This window comes from Zingiber officinale, chromosome 1A, assembly GCF_018446385.1.
Source record: "Zingiber officinale cultivar Zhangliang chromosome 1A, Zo_v1.1, whole genome shotgun sequence".
Classification (NCBI taxonomy): domain Eukaryota; kingdom Viridiplantae; phylum Streptophyta; class Magnoliopsida; order Zingiberales; family Zingiberaceae; genus Zingiber; species Zingiber officinale.
The window spans coordinates 45,935,465-45,949,053 of record NC_055987.1 but is presented as its reverse complement, the minus strand read 5'-3'; positions in this window follow the sequence as shown (position 1 = coordinate 45,949,053).

Sequence of the window (13,589 nt, the reverse complement as noted above, 5' to 3'; positions counted from 1 at the left end):
CACCACATGTCCTAGAAAACCAACTGAAGATAGCCAAAATGCACACTTACTGAACTTCGCATACAGATGATGTCGTCGCAGAGTCTCCAAGACTATGCGAAGATGCTGTGCGTGCTCCTCCTCAGAACGCGAATAGATCAATATGTCATCGATAAACACAATAACAAACTGATCTAGATACTCCAGAAAGATACGGTTCATCAAATCCATAAATACTGCAGGAGCATTGGTAAGCCCAAATGACATCATCAAAAACTCGTAATGCCCGCATCTGGTGCGAAAAGCTGTCTTCTGAATATCCGAATCTTTGACTCTCAGCTGATGATATCTTGACCACAGATCAATCTTAGAATATACTGATATATCTCTGAGCTGATCAAATAAATCCTCAATCCGCGACAAGGGGTACTTATTTTTGATAGTCACTGCATTCAGCTGCCTGTAATCGATGCACAACCTCAGCGTACCATCTTTCTTCTTGACGAATAATACCGGAGAACACTAGGGCAAAATACCATGGGGTTCTCCACAAGGACACCAGAATGCTCCTACCCGTGCATGCCATATGCAGCTGCTACAGGGGGAGCTGTCCTCTGCTGACGATGCGAAGATTGGGCTTTCGGCCCACCTCGCTGAGTCCTGGACTGACCAAACTATCCTCCCAGAACAGAAATCCCGGAAGCTACATGCTGAGCCTTCAGCGAACAATCTCAGCTCAAGTGCCCAAGCAGTTTGCAATAATAGCAAATTGACTATCCCAGGGTGCATGCAGAGGTGATGTGATCTCGGGATCCGCATCGAGTGTAGTAAGGGTCACCGGTGGACTGTTTTCAGTTCTACTGAGAAGACCGGGAACGTACAAATGAAGATTGTCCTGACTTCTGGAGTTGTCCCGATGACCCAGAAGTACCCTGGCCCGTCTGAGTGTGATTGCTCTGCTGTTGTCCCATAGTCTGTGGCTGCTGGATCTGTCCGAAAGTCCAATCAGTCTGCTTCCTCTTCTTGTCTGCATTCACTCTCTGATGAGCAGACTCAATCATAAGACCTCTATCCAGTGCCTCTGTGTATAATAAACTACCAAAACGGCAATCTTCACCTGAAGATGCCCGTCTAGTCCCTCGATAAACTGAAGCATATGAGATCTGTCCTCGGCAACCAACTCAGGACAGAATCTGGCCAACCGATTAAATTCAGCATTGTATTCCATAAATGAGCGGTTATTTTGCCGAAGACTCAGAAAATCCTGCCGATATGTCATCTGATACGCCCGAGGAAAATACTGACTCTCGAATGCCTCCCTAAATCTCGCCCAAGTAATATGCTGCTCGCCTATAATCGAGCGTTGCGTGTCCCACCATATCTCTGCCTCATCTTGTACCTTAAGTACGCAGTAGTAGGCACGGCTGGAGGGGGTGTCGGGTATACTGAAGGTGATACCACTAGTGGTACAGCCGGGGTATGTACCTCTGAAATCAGAACCGTCAGGGTTTTATAATCCCGACGTGCCTATAATATCTTGACGAGTCTGTCCCTGGCGGACAGGCTCAACCCTAGCAAACCTCTCTGAAGACTCTATCTTCGGAGAATCTATCGACCTCTTACGTGTGTGACCACGTCTAAGTACTAGAACACGTGTATGTGTCATATCTGTAAACAAAATGTTACCCAGATATCACTATAGGTATAAGAACTATAAAATTACCAAATTTACTATTTCCATCTAGAGATGTCCTGTCGCTGCTTACTCCCCCAAATAGAACCAATAGAACTTCGTCAAAATACCTTGAAATTTTGAAACGAGAAAATCGACGGAATCCATACAATCCAAAAATGCCCAAATACACTCACCAACTCCAGAACACAAAAATCCGAAATCGATACCTCGAAAATCCATAACACATCAAACAGGCATCGCAAACCTGCTCTGATACTAAATATATTGTCACGCCCCAGGTAGTCCCTGCCAGAAGAAATTTCGGCAGCATCTCCCTTGTACGGGAGACAATATGAATCCAGAATACATATATCCATACATCGGCCCACACGGCCGGAACAATACTATACAAATAATAACCAAACCACGCAGTTTATATCAACATTCCACACAGTTTAATATGAACAATCCACACACTTTAATATAAAGAAAAGACGATATAGAAATCATCGCAGATATATGTATAATATCCTACTCCACTACAACGAAGAAAACGAAATTCACGAAGTAAAGAAAATATCCGCAGCGGAAAACAAAAGTAGCAAACCCGAATGTTCAACATAAAGTCCACCATACAAAACCCACATCACCGGTATATGCATAGAGGCGAAAACAAAAATCGACAACTAGAAATCCTTGCGACAATGAGGGGCTAGCGACTGGAATATCTCCCGACGGCATCAACCTGAAGAGTAGTAATATAATGGTGTGAGTCCAAAGAACTCAGCAGGTAATCCAATAGATATGTACAGCAACATATAACTACTAGTAATAACCTATGGTACAATACTCTAACAGTACAACCTATAGTACAGCCTGCTAACATTATAACAGGCATACATAACAGAATAAACTATAGAAACCAACAATTGGCATGTAATATAGTCTACTGCAAGAATAGTAAGAAATGCAATACTGAAATAAACTGTACTCACTTCCGAGGCTTGAACAAATGACTGTGGACATACACAGATAAAGATAGTGAGAGCAAATAAGCATGTATCCTGTATGCATGTCAATCATATGCAATCACCCAAGTGCAACATCCAATATGCAAGAATCACAATAAATGCAATCTGTGCTTATGATGCAATATGACATGGTCACCCCTGACACCAGTCAGCCATCTCACACTCAATGGTGAGACCGAGTGGGTAGGGCTGTGACACCGTGCACTTTGCCGTCACTACCCCTGAAGAGTGACCGAGTGGACGGGATGCACCGGAGTACACCTATCCTCCAACCTCAACCATAGTGAGGGAGTGCAATGCTCTCATCTCCCGGTACACAATGATGGGGAGGGACCCCGGTGTGCTACCAAGCTGCCTATCACACTACCCATGAGTGGAGCCTCCAGCGGAGCACCACCGAGCAACCTACACACCCTGTGTATTGTGCCACTACCCATGCAGTGGTCACGTAGTGTGCAGGTCCATGTAGCCGACCGACGAGCTCAACAATAATGGAGTCGTCAATCGCCCAGCATGCAATCATGCAATATGGTGCATGCGACTACAGTATGTCATACCTGAACATATCCTCCTCCATATGTGTAGGTACCAAAAAGATAAACACATATATAACAAGGATAATAAACAACATAAATCCAACATCACATATCCAACATATCTATCAACTAATCCAGTATAGAGGGAAGCACAATAAATATCTCTATCTCTATGAACACAGATAAACATAGCCAGAAAGAAAAACATGCTAGACTAATGTATAGTAGCTAACAGTAGAAGCATGTATCAGGTATCAACTAAACTAAACCCAGGGAAAGTGTTAAACTATTAATCACTAGTAATTATATATAAACTATACATATCATAAGACAATATCGAAAAGATAAGTCAAGGGCACCCGCCTCAAATAGCAGGTAGTATCACTCCAAATTCGAAGTCGAGACGCCCGTCTCGAATCAGAGCCCTGCGCCAACAACATATATATTTTTTATTTAGCTAAATACAAATGAATAACTAAATAAAATCTCTAAAAATAAATTAGGATAAAGCCCTAATCACATCAATCTCAACCTACTTAATTAATCTAATGGTTAATTAGGATTAGTTACCTAATCCCTAATCACCAATTAGATTAGAAATCTAAACTTAAATCAAGGCCAATAGTTGACTAGGGTTAATTGCCTTAACCCTAATCATTCCATTCGACTAAATCTAAGCAATTAGATCAAATCACAACAATTATACATCTATCTAAAATAATCAAATCACACTATGATCTACAACTAAGGTCAAAAACTCAATACCTTACCTTAGTTCACAACCCTTCCTTCTGTTGATTAAAGTTGTTTGCTGCTGGACAAGAATACATCAGAGCACTACTTCGCCTCCAACCGTGATTGTAGATCCACAGCAGGGATTGTTGCTGCCAGCAACAAGATGAATTGTTGGATCAAAGAAACCACAGAATAAACCTCCCTGCTAGATTCCTCCCCACTGATCGGATCAAGAACAGATCAAGCTGTAAAATCACTGATCAGAACAAGAATAGAGATCAAGTATTCAAATCCACAGCTAAACAAATCGCCTACCTTAATGATCACCGTCAGGACACAACTTCGTGCGGGGACAATTGATCGGAGCTGAAGGTAAAGACCTAGGGCACAGATGTAGAACAGAGAAGGGACAGTGAGTATAGAGGAAGATCAACATAGAAAGGAACCCTATTCTAGCGAAACCCTAGAATTCACCAAAGATCCGGCGATGCCTTACCTCCAAGATCACTCCTCGTCGATGGCGTCACTCGGTCCGATCCAACCAGTGAGGATGCAGATCACTCCATGAGCAGCTTGGGAAAGAGGGAAAAAGGTCAGCTGGGGAACGATGCCATTCAAGCCTCCCCCCATGCCCTAGCCATAGATCGTCGATGAACGATCGCCAAATCCATCGAATAGAGATCCCTCGGCCGAAGATAACCTAGATCCCATTGTTTTCCGTCGAGATCCGGCGATGAGCTCCTCAGGATCGGCGGCAAAGGCGAGAGAAACCGATAGAGATTGGAGCGAGAGGAAGAAGGATGAGTTCGGCTTCAAGCAGAGGGGAGATCCGAGAAGGAGAGGAAGAAATGGAGTTCGCTTCAGGGAAGAGAGGGGTTCGGACCGGCGATGAGTTGGGGGAGTAATAAAAATAAAGGAAAAGAATTTATAATTAAAACATTTCCTCACTTAACCGTGTATCCCAAATAGGCTTAATCCAAACCCGTTAATTCGTCCCCTAAAAACTCGTCGTACAAGCTCTGAAAAATTCCTAGAAAATTCCTAAAATTCTGAAAAAATTTTATAAGGCTATTTCTCAACTAACCCTATAAATTAAATTTTCCGATATCTCACATCCACTCTCCAGACTAATCCCCCCTGAATAGTGATGCCTATATGAAATAATGCAAACTGACGCTGACCAATCTCATCATATGCGCTAAGGGGAGTAAATGTACCTTGGGTCATATCTACTCCTATGGTCAAGAATATGTAAGTCAAAACATGACAGTAGGGCATATGAACTTGTCACCTAGTGATGAGATTGGCTGCATGGATAATATTCTGAAACATGTGTAATGCAATGTTGATGTCTAGATATTGGCATAGTGCATACAGGAAGAAGGAGTGGGACGGGCGTATTATTGCAACATCGTGAGATGTGATCTATAAAATGCAGGTGGCCAGGACTCGATATAGGACATAGTCCTGAACTCTAAGAGAGAGCGACCTAAAGTCAGCCATAGTAGGTATTCTCTCCTCCTAAAAAAATACATGTGGATAACATCCAATGTAACGTTGGAGTAGGGTTCGCCAAATAAAAAATCCCTACTAGGGTAACACAAAAATGGGCAGGCAGACCTCCTAAGTCCTAAGCTATCATATAATAGAGTGGGGGAGTAACTAAAGTCCTTCCCACCAACTCTAGTGGAGTATGTCAAGTCACCAACTTTAACTAGATTGTTATAAAACTGTGCACACAAGTCTAGGTTTACTGAATGACTACAATAAACTAGCATATCTAATAGGTAATAGTTAATGGCCTATATAATAGGGGCACAGTATCGGGTGAAAAAACACCTACTCAAAAACCTAGATTTAAGTACAATATATGTATCTTGTAGAAAATCTAGCCTAAGTCGCTCAGTGAGAAATCTAGTATCAGTGGATGGGGTGTTGCTCAAGCTAGGAGTAACATTTCATCATTTCCTAAAGTAGCATAGTAGTGTATACACACAAAAATTTACAAAAGAAACATAGGAATAGCCAAAACTAAGTAGATAGATTGAGTTAGAGTATATCGAAAAGGCATTATTGAGGTTTGGAAGTAGAAAATTAGAGAAAAGGGTTTAACTTGTTGTTGGAAGGTGCCTTGAATGGGAGAAACATGCGAATAAAGAAAGCCTCTGTTCGCTGTGAAAAATAGGGTTCAAGGAGCCTTCAACCTGATGGAAGGTGTCTTCCATGTGCTATGGAGGGCGCCTTCAATCGACTGAAGGCGCCTTCAGTCGGTTAGGGCAGGATTTTTCCCACCCTTCCGAGGGTGCCTCTGATTGTATCGGAGGTGCCTTCGATAGCGGTAATAGTATTTTTTTTTAATTTGTTAAATGTTTCAATTTGAATTTAAATTAGAACTTAATTTTAATTTAATTTAATTTGAATTTGAATTGAAATTGAATTGAATTTGATTAGTTTGAGTTTGAGTTTGAAGTTGAATTGAATTTGATTATAATTTAATTTTAATTTGAATCCTTAGTCATCTCACCCGATCTATATTTTCAATCAGGGAATCCTATAACTTTGTGAGATGAGTTAGGTTGAATTTCAGGGTTTGGTTTAACTTATGTTAGATTCAAGTTTAGCTTTGGATTTAACAATATGCATTCTTTGGATAAACTTCTAAGTTGTGGTGAGTCACCTGGACATCATTAGAGTAACCACGTCTTCAAAATTTTCCAAATAGTCGTATCCACTGAACTTAATATAAAACTTTGGTCTAACTAGTTAGGATTAGTAAGGGGTAGCTTCAGTTAGTTCCACTAAGCCAAATACATAGGTCGAAGCCATATATTCCTAGACATGCATAGACAGAGCTTCCCTAACCTACTATCATTCAAAACTATTCTAGTACCGTTTATCAAGTTAAATTTTTATCACTATTTATCTTAGCCCTAATTAACCAGTCGGGTAAATTATTACTTTGGAGGTGACAATTAGTTTGGAGCCTCACCCTGAATTATTGGACTTTGGGTTTAGATTTTAGGTTTATGTTGATTTGCTTTATAGTTATAATAGACTTGGTTATAGTTTGAGTTTACATTGATTTTTTTTGTTTAATTTATGTTTATTTGATTTTAGGTTTGAATTTATTTTTGGAGATTTAATTTTTGAGGTTGAGAGTGATTTATTTGGTTTATTTAGATTTATATAGTGAATTTTATCTTTTGGTACATAGTATTGATTGAGTCCTACTTACGTGGTTAGACACACTTTCGAAACCTAAGCTTTAGTTAATTTTGAATTTTGAGTTAAAGTGAAAAATAATTTAATCATAGAGTTGGATTTGTATCCAAGTCTGATTTTATTATACACAACTCTTTAGGATCCAAGTATCATGTTTAGGTACTTAGTTCCTGAGGTAAACTTTTCCAACTACCCTTTGAGCTCTTTGACTTGACTTTTTAGGACAGAGTTTTCTTCCTTAAGTTTTGCAACTTGAGTTGAACCTTTGTCTTGAACTTGGCTAGTCACTGAGTTCATGTTTAGTTATTCCTTAAGGATGTTATTTTCCCTTAAGAGTAGTTTAGCGTGTTCCTCAGTTTTAATTAATCTTTTATTTAGGAAAGCAATTGTTTTAAAAGAATTTATGATGATAAAGGATTTTACCTTGATTCGATCTAACCTGGATGAAGATTCATGGCTCAACTCGTATTCAAACTCGTCTTCTTCATCCGATTCACCTCCGGTTGCCATCAGTGTGAGGAAGCTTGCTTGCTTCGGTTCGTCTACTCCCGATTCATCCATAGACTCGTCCTAAGTTGTTTTTAGTGCTTTCTTTTGCTTTGTCTTCTTGGTTGGTCTTTGTTTGGCCATTCGTGTTTAAAGTGCCCCTTCTTGTTGTAGCGGTAGCATATGACATTTGCCTTTAAGTTGTTGGATGCAGACTTGGACATCTTCTTCATGTCACGTTTGGTAAAGTTTTTCTTACGTCTAGTGAACATCTTCCTTACCAGGTTCACTAGTTGCTCTTCTTCATCTGATTCTAATTCAGTTTCAGCTTCGGGTTTAGTTCCCTTTGACGTACCTGCAAGAAAAGTAATTTCTTTTTCGATCTTTGGGATGTTAGTTTGTTCATGCAGCTCTAATTCACAAAATAATTCATCTAGTTTTAATTTAGAGAGATTCCTCAAAACCTTATAGACATCTATGATCGATGCCCATAGTACATTTTGAGGGAACGAGTTAAGAGTGTACCTTATTATGTCTCGATTTTCGATCTGGTGTCCGATTAGGTGAAGGCCTTTGAGGATGTCCTTGATTCGAGTGTGGAGCTGCTTCGCGATCTCACCATCCTATATTTTAATGTTAAATAATGAATTAAGAAGTAGGTCGTGTTTAGCTACCTTCGAATCAGGAGTTCTTTCATGTAGCTCGATGAGCTTGTCCCAAACTCCTTTGCGTTCTCGTACGGGCCAACTCGGTTAAGTTCTTCTTTTGTGAGTCTGCACTAGATCATGTTCAACGCTTTGCAGTCGATTTGAGCTTTATTTTTATCTTCTAGGCTCCATCTTTCTGGATCAAGTGGTACTTTTATTGTTTCATCTACAGGCATCCAATACCCTCGTCGGATGATGAACCATTGCTCGATGTCCGCCTTCAAGTAAACTTCCATTCTCTTCTTCCAGTACAAAAAGTCATTTCCATTGAAGAGAGGAGGATGAGCGGTGCTAAATCCCTTAAGTTGGGCCATTGATTGCTAAAAAGGAAAGCTAGAAGGAGGTACCAAGACTTAGTCTTGAATTAGTAGTATTTGAGAAAAAAATGTTGACGACTTGAGTGGTGTTACACTAATTTCGAGTAAGAACTGAATGAGAAATAGTTATTTAAAAGGATAACTTCTACCAATTCAAATAAGATACAAAAAACCAAAAAATCTAAAAAAATGGTTCCTCGACTTGATTGGTGGTTGCACCAATTCAAAGCAGAACCTGTTCTGATACCACTTGTTGGATCAAGATGCAAGTGAGAAGGGGAGGGGGGGCAAATCATGTGGTTTTCAAAAACTTGTTTTTCGGTTTTAAAATCAAAGTGCGTGGCAGAAAACTAAGTAAGAAAGTGAAGTAGAAAAATAAGAAGAATTACACGTGTTCGGTTTTACTTGTCTCAGAGCCTTCGGTGACTCCTATTCTAAGACCCAGGTCCCGCGGACCTATCAATGAATAATCCACTAAATGGCTTATCTAGAATCATCAAAAGAGGTGATTGAATACAAGAGATAGGGACAGTGTAGTAGCCTACACTTCCCTTTTAGAGTAGTAGTAAAAATTACAACACTTAAGTAAAATGTTACCAACAATTTTGAGAGCGCTCATGTATTGCTGTCAGTCTGCCGGAGATGATAGGATGACTCAGAAAGGTAGCTTGGTGGCAGACAAACTTCTATGAAGTAGCAGCAGGACGCCGGAGCAATCAGAACTTCAAACGAATGCGTAGAGGATCGTAGAAGTGATGATACTTAAAGCTTGTTCGAGACACCCTTATAAAGGGTGTGGAAGGCACCTTCCATAGCGCTAAAGGCGTCTCCAACCTGTAAAGTTTGATCCTGAACTTATTGCTCCTTATCTACGATGAAGTCTAAATTTTATCCTACGGAAGGCGCCTTCCATGGCACTAAAGACACCTTCCATAAATAGTGCGGAATACTCCTTCCATAGCATGGAAGGCGCCTCGGGCACTATTCACCCAAGGCCTTTTGTGCTCCTTTTGCCCTACAAAATGTGTTAGTCTAATAAACTAAATAATAACCTGCAAGACAATGTTAGCACAGTAATAATAAGGACTAGTAATTAGATCCTGTCTCCCTGAGACCAAGATCTAGTCAGGGTCTTAATTTAGGTTTCCAAAATATACCTAAATTAGACCGACACCTACTGTCCATTCGAACGGGGGCACATCCTTACTTAGTCACTCTCCTTTAGTGACTTGCCTCTACTTACCAGGTGTAGAGTTACCTCCGGAATCATACATCTAAACTTCGGGAATCAAACATCCCGATATATGGAAATCGCACATCCGGTCTTCTCCAATCGGGAATCACACATCCCGACTTACTGAAATTATACATCTAGTTTTCTCCAATTGGGAATTGCACATTCCGACCCTTGCTAGAATCCCACATCTGGACTTCAACCTGTCGGGAATAGAACATCCCGACTTGTCGGAATCACACATCCGATCTTCAACCAATCAGGAATCATACATCATGATTGGGGTTAGTCAACACTGCACACTCGGTAATGAGGTTAGATTGCAACACGCCTAATTTTAACCTATTTATCATTCATTAAAATTCAGGTTTGACCATTGGTGCCAACTGCACCAACAATTGACCCAACTCACTCAGATCGTTGGATAATGCCTTCTACCAATTGCTTGGAAGCAGTTTCGATCGCCCCAACCCAACTAGTATCGTTCGGTCTTTCCAACTTTGCTTGTCGAGAATTATCACCAGCCAGTCGCCCCAAACTCCCTCCGATCGCCTGGAACTGTGAATCTTTATATCCCTGCAATGGTTACGCATAATGAGCAGGAAGCAATATTTTAAGTTACTCACACTTACTTTGGGTCTAGATGTTCAACTCCCAGCAAACCCATCTAGCTTAAGTTGCCAAGTTACAACCTCCAGCTAATTCCACTTGGACTTGTTTGCCAAGGTTTAGTTTCTAGCTTACTCCACTTGGACTTGTTCACCAAGCTTCAGCTCTCATCTTATTCCACTTGGACTTTTTTGCCAAGCCTTCAGCTCCCAACTGACTCTACGTGAACTTGATTCATCAAGTTCCCAACTAGGACTTTCTTGCTTGGTTTCCAACTAAAACTTTGCTCCTGCCTGATTCTCAATTCGGACTTCAGTTTGCCCTAGTTCAACTAGGACTTAGTCATTCTCTGGTTCTCAATCAGGACTTTATCACTTGTTACGTAACCTGCTTTTGCACACTGATAAAACATGTTGTCGTGACATGTTTACAAACAATATTACCGAAACCTCTCTCTACACTCATATAGTATAGGGAATGATTCGGATTATCTCCTATAAGAAAAGTAGCTAATGATGATAATTCTTAAGATCAAATTATTTGAAATTGGGTTTTGGGTTTTCATATGCTAAATGCCAAAAGTAAATAGTAATTACAGAATGATACAGCTAATGAAAAATAAAGTAACTAGACTATGAATGCAAACAACTTGTGGAAATGTAAACAATGCAATCTAATTAAACCTAATCTACATTCATCAACTCATCCAATTGAACAGTGACAACTAAACAATACTATGTAAATAAGAATTCAAGGGAATTAAACTAACTTGAACAAATGATCTAATGGAACATGATCATAAAGGAACTATGATCAATCCTATTGTAGCAAATAAGTATTAAAGGAAAACTAAAACAAAAATACAGCATATCCTATTCAACTATCTGGCATAGAATTGAAGTCCAACAAATTCAATTTCAAAAGCATAAGGAAATTTAACCAACATTCTTCCAACAAGTCAATCACATGAAAAATGATCTGCACATCATGATAATAGAAAATATGGATCAAGAAGGTGCTCACAAACCAAGCTAGGGCTTCCCCTAGGCTTGTATCAATTAGCACAGTTGTGAAGAGGAAGATGCTTGGCTGAAATTGATCGGTACCGGATGAGTGATTTGATGTGTGGGAGAGGAGTCGCCATTTGGAGAAAAGCTTAAGGACATTGTCGGTGATGGATTGCTGATAGAATTCAAAGAATAAGGGCAATCTCCCTAGACTTCGGTGGATGAAGGATGGTCACTGGAAGAAGATGAAGATCGGATCTCATTGGAATCAAGTGAAGATGGCCGAAAGAAGGGCAATCCCCTTAACCGGTTGTAGCTAGTGGTGTGGATGGCCGACAGCGGATGGACTTGCGAATGAGGGTGATGATGGATGGAGCTTCGATGGATGCAAAAACGAAGATGGATAAAGAAGGAAAATCCCTTGACCTCGGTGGATGAGAAGGGTGAAGCTCCAGTGGCCAGTGGTGGAGGCGATCGACAATCCTCCCCTCCTCTGTTCAACGCATGCTTCCTTACTGTGCTTCATCAAATTCTAAATCCCCTCCTATTCTAGCTTTTCAAATATTTTGAATCCACCCTGGCGTTCGGTGGGATACTTTCGTGGGGTTGCCCCAGGTTCGACGTTACCTGACTTAGTTAATCTTTTTTTTTCAAATCTTTTGAATCCAATGAGATCTAGATCAATAGCCCAGAACTCTCTAGATCTTGATCAATGGCTAGATTAATTCAAATCTGGATTAGAGGCTTTAGATCTTGATCGATGGAGGTGATCTATGCTCTCTTAACTTGTATGAACTAGATCTTAATGAATGACTCAGATCTTCCTAATTTTAGATGAACGATCCAGATTAGATCAGATTGGTTCTCTTCCATCAACCCTAGTTTTGAGTTCAATTTGGATCGATCTGACTCAAATCCATGGCTCTTTGATCACCTACAAAGATCACATTCCAATGATTAATCATAATTCCACAAATAAAAGATAAATTGCATTAAAACCAAAAAATAAGTCTTACTCATGAAACATGATATAAATGTGAATTTAGCATATGAGAAGATCAAAAAAGCATGAATATAGAAGCGTAAATGTCGTGACAAAATAATGGTTATTAAATCTCCCACACTTATTCTTGCACGTCTCACGCAAGCAAACAAAACTAAGAAACAAAATAAAACTCATCTCCCTAATTATTCCCTAGCAATACCTCAAAGATAGTAAAAAGAATTAAACTAAGGTCATTTAAAGATCAAAACAATCATGAATACAATCCCTACAATAATCAATAAGCTTGATGATTTCAATCCATTTGAAAAATTGAGAAAGATGCAACTCACATGATAAATGTATCTACTCTAACTCTCACAATCAAATATGAAGGTGGAGGCTCACTTAATGTCACTCACAACTTTTCACTACCATAAGTTTGCTCATTTTCTAATTCTCCACCACCATAAAACATATAGCATGAATGGATCAAAAGAACTTATTGAAATTGAAATGAAGTCAAAAGAAAATAAAGGAAGCGACGAAATGAGTAAAGGAAAGAGATCAATGAGTAAATGAGAAAGTATTAGAGGAGTAAACCTAATGAGTTATCCAATTGTGCATATAAAAGAATATCTTCTATTGATGGAGTAGCAAGAGAATACTCAATCTTGGTGCCACTCTGAAAATTACAAGTTCCATAATAGAATCAACATGACATTCCCACTTCAATGCCTTCTTTTCTTGATGTATATCTCATTGGTTCAATAAGTCATTTCATTCACATCGCACATAAATGTAGCTAGTGCTTCCTGTTCTTGTTTCGCGTTCAGCCAGCTGTTGGATTCAAACAAGAATTGTAAGCTTGGTCATCTACAAAGATGAACCCAATTAGTAATGAAATGATATGGCTTCAATTTAAATTGTTGTTTGTAACTCAACATCCAACGGCTGCCATTGCAATCATCTGTAGCCCTTCCTGCATTTCTAATTCTAGAAAGGGGAATGATTTATGCCGCGACTTCTCTCCGCGACCCACCCTCCGCGACCCAGTTGGCAGCTCACG